The sequence below is a fragment of the Chinchilla lanigera genome, unplaced genomic scaffold (genome assembly GCF_000276665.1).
Source record: "Chinchilla lanigera isolate Chin_1 unplaced genomic scaffold, ChiLan1.0 scaffold00057, whole genome shotgun sequence".
NCBI classification, from domain to species: Eukaryota; Metazoa; Chordata; class Mammalia; order Rodentia; family Chinchillidae; genus Chinchilla; species Chinchilla lanigera.
In genome coordinates this window covers 3,790,299-3,793,951 of record NW_004955458.1, presented here as the reverse complement: position 1 = coordinate 3,793,951, position 3,653 = coordinate 3,790,299, and the positions used below count along the sequence as shown (strand labels likewise).

General features: G+C 49.0%; 1 long non-coding RNA gene across 1 annotated transcript in view; it reads right to left on the bottom strand.

Annotated features, from left to right (window-relative positions):
• The window catches only part of LOC106149948, a 10,493-nt gene that overhangs the window by 5,023 nt on the left and 1,817 nt on the right, over window positions 1-3,653 (bottom strand). The window contains exons 2-3 of the long non-coding RNA XR_001236438.1: window positions 3,330-3,481; window positions 2,743-3,122 (exon numbers count right to left, since the gene is read on the bottom strand). This is a non-coding gene — a long non-coding RNA (uncharacterized LOC106149948). The remainder of the gene's footprint in view (window positions 1-2,742; window positions 3,123-3,329; window positions 3,482-3,653) is intronic.

Sequence of the window (3,653 nt, the reverse complement as noted above, 5' to 3'; positions counted from 1 at the left end):
TGGTCTTGAACTTGCAATGATCCCCCTGCCTCAGCCTCCCGAGTGCTGGAATTACAGGTGTGCGCCACCATGCCCGGCTGGTTATTTTGTTTTTTTATTTTTAAATGTTTTGTACCAGGAATCAAACTCAGGACTTTGCATTTGCCAGGCAGGTGCTTGTGCCGCTGAGCTATCCCCAGCCCCTATTTTGTTTTTTTGAGACAGTCTCATCATCATAGTTCAGGTTGGCCTCAAACTCCTAGGGATCCTGCTTGCTGGGATTATAGGGGGGGCCACCATGCCTGTTTGTTTGTTTTGTTTTGAGACAGGGTCTTGATAAGTAGTTCAGGCTGGCCTTGAACTTGAGGCAATCCTCTCCCCTGAGCTTCTAGAGGGCTGAGATCCCAGGGGTGCACCACTACACTTCCACTACACCGGAGACAGTGTTTTGGGGTAATAACACTAGGGGAGGGGAGGGTTAAGTGTGATGGAAGAGGGAGACCTTGAAAGTAACAGGAATGAATTCAGATGATGTGCTGGAGGAAGCAATGGATAAATGATGGGCATAGGATGAAAGAAAATGTCAGAGAAATCTTAAAGTTGGAAACTACAAGAAACTGAGAGAATAGTAGTAACAACAAAAATAGAACAGCTAGGCATAGCAGTGCACACCTGCGATCCCAGCACTTGGGAGGCTGAGACAGGAGGATTGACAGGCATTAAAGGCCAGCGTGGGATACATAGTGAGTTTGAAGCCAGCCTGAACTACATGGACTGTGTCTCAAAGAAGAAAAGAAAATTTTTTTGAGCATATGATTTGGGGAGAGAAAGAAGTTCTGTTGCACTTCAGGTGATATTAGGTCAGCTATGTAGACTGCAGGACCGTTGTTTGACTAAGAGACCATGCCTAGAAAGGTAGAGAAAAGAGAACGAAGCTTTGGTAGAATTCCATAGGACAGGGAGAAAACAAGTAACGTGGAAAAACAATGTTCTTACTGAAGGCCAATAAGAAATTAATAGTTTCAGTGGGGCGTGTGGTGGAAGCCTGTAATCCGAACACTTGGGAGGCTGAGGCAGAAGGATCGCCATGAATTTAAGGCCAGACTGGGCTACATAGTGAGTTCAAGGCCAGCCCAGCCTGAACCATATAGCGAGACCTTGTCTCAAAAAAACAACTTAGTGGTTTGAAATTATCAAACGATGGTGAGGTTTTGTCTGTTTTGCATTAATGAGGGACTGCTCCGGCCGAATAGGAAAATTTGAAGGCGCTAAGGAGGGATATTTATGGAAAGCTCCTTAGGAGGTTGAATAGGGCTGTAAGCCAAGGGAAGACCTTAACTGCAGGGAAGATAAGCAAAGCTAAACTCTACAGCGGGAACTGAAGAAGCAGGTGGAAAGTAACACGTAACAGTGGGGGGCGGGGGGCAGGTCGGGACGCAGAAAGATGAAAAGATGACCCGCTGGGGGTGGAAGTGGGAGGATGGAGGAACCGGGCTTGGGGTGGACCTAGAGGGGTGGTAGAAATTTGAAATTACCTATCACAGGCAAAGGTTCAAATCCTGGCCTGTCGCAAAAGTTACAGGAGAAGCATCTGAGAAGGCAAGAGATGACTTCAGGCGCCAAACTACCCCTACTGCGTTCCCATTCCTGCTCCAGACTGGAGCCTGGAGCCTCCATTTTGTAACCGGCGGATGATTCTCCCCGTCACGGCATGGTTGTCGGCTGCCCTCTGCTGGTCAGCTTTGGTCTGGGCTCTCCAGACAGCCCCCTCTGCGTGCGCAAAATGGGACGTGCTGGGCGCACAGCACAGAGCCGTCTGTGAAATTATTCCTGTGCTAGGTAAGTAAATAAGCTCAGGTGACACGTAATCACAAATTACTTCTGTACATATTTGGTCACACCTGAGAATAGGCCTTGTAGAGAATATGTAAAGAAACAAAATATACAGTACCCTCAGTGGCACATGCCTGGAATCCCAGCCCGGGGGACGCTAAGGCAAGTGGATTGCCTCGAGTTTGATGCCAGCCTGGGCTACGTAGTAAGTTCAAGGGCAGTCTGAATTACAGATCAAGACCCTGTTTAAAAAAAAAAATTATTTCAGGTAAAGAACAATATGGCCAAGCATGATGGCCCATGCCTGCAATCCCAGTACTCAGGAGGCTGAAGCAGGACTGCCGTAAATTCAAGGCCAGCCTGGGCTACATAAGTTCAAGACTAGCCTGAACTACATAGTTGAGACTCTGTCTCAAAAAATAAAATAAAAGCTGGGCATGGTGGCGCACACCTATAATCCCAGCACTCGGGAGGCTGAGGCAGGAGGATTGTTGGACATTTGAGACCAGCCTGGGCTACAAAGTGAGCTCAAGGCCAGTCTGACCTGCACGGTGAGACCCTGTCTCAAAAAGACACACACACACACACACACACACACACAGCATGAACAAGGCCGAATAACTACCAGGAACTAAAACAATGCTGGTGGACAGAATGTAGTGAAGGGGAAGAGTGGTCTCCTTTCTCAGATCATGCAATACAAAAAAGAGGCGTGGCAAGGCGGGCAGAAGGGCAGCTACTGTGGATGCCCTGGTGCAGCTCAACATACATTAACCTGGGCTGGGGTGCTGATCAGTGGCAGAGAACTTGCCTAGCACGGGCATAATCCTGGGTTTGATCCCCAGAGCTGAACAGAAAAACAAAACCATCCTGGCAGGCGGTAGGCCCAACCTGCAACCCGCCCCTCCTCCCTTAGAAAAGTCAACTGACCTGAAGCATATTTAGAAGGCAGGGTGATAAACAGAACTTGTTTCCATATTGTAGAAGCATGTCAAAAAAATTCCTTGCATGCAGCTTGGTGAACACTGCTGGCAGACAGACGGGTTTCAGCGGAGGGGGCGGGGCACTGACCAAGGAGCAGGGGCCTGAAGCACACAGGGACTCGGGGTGGTAATGGTGAAGCGCAGACAGGGTGAGACGAGCTCTGTCCATCACCCTTGAGCGCCCGGCTCTCCGCGATGCTGCTGTACCAGAAACAAAGTAGGAGGCTTGGAAGAGTGGTGCCGGCCCGTAATCCCTGAAGGAAGCTGAGGCAGGAGAATCCAGAGTCAGCCCAGCCTGGGCTACTTAGCAATTTAGGAAGACCTTGTCTGAAAATAAAAAATAAAAAGGATTAGGTATAGAGACTTGGGTTCAGTCCCCAGTAACACACACACACCCACACACACACACACACACACAGAGTACAAAAGCCCATTAACAACACATCAAGAACTGGATGAGGTGACTGAGGGAGCTCAGAGGCTAGCGAAGAGAACGAATTGCCTAGCTTGCTTAACACACAAAGAAAACCATACCTGGCACATACTGAGCATAGCACTCCCACGCCACCGCAGCCCCGTCCGCCTGTCACACCTCAAGAAACGACACTTGCCGTTTTGTGGGTCTTCAGGGTCAGCGGACTCTCAAGGCGGGACTTGCAGTCACAACAGTCTGAGGCTCCCTTTTCCTAGAAACCCCAGGGTTTTGACTGGGGTTGCGCAAGAAGCACTCACACTTCCAAGCAAAACTTAACTCTTTACCCAATTTCTGTGCTGTCCCCCCTAAAGAATAAACCATGGGCCAAAGCCCTGCCAACAAACGCCAAGTTGGAGAATATTTTTGCTTGTTTGTTTTTCTCC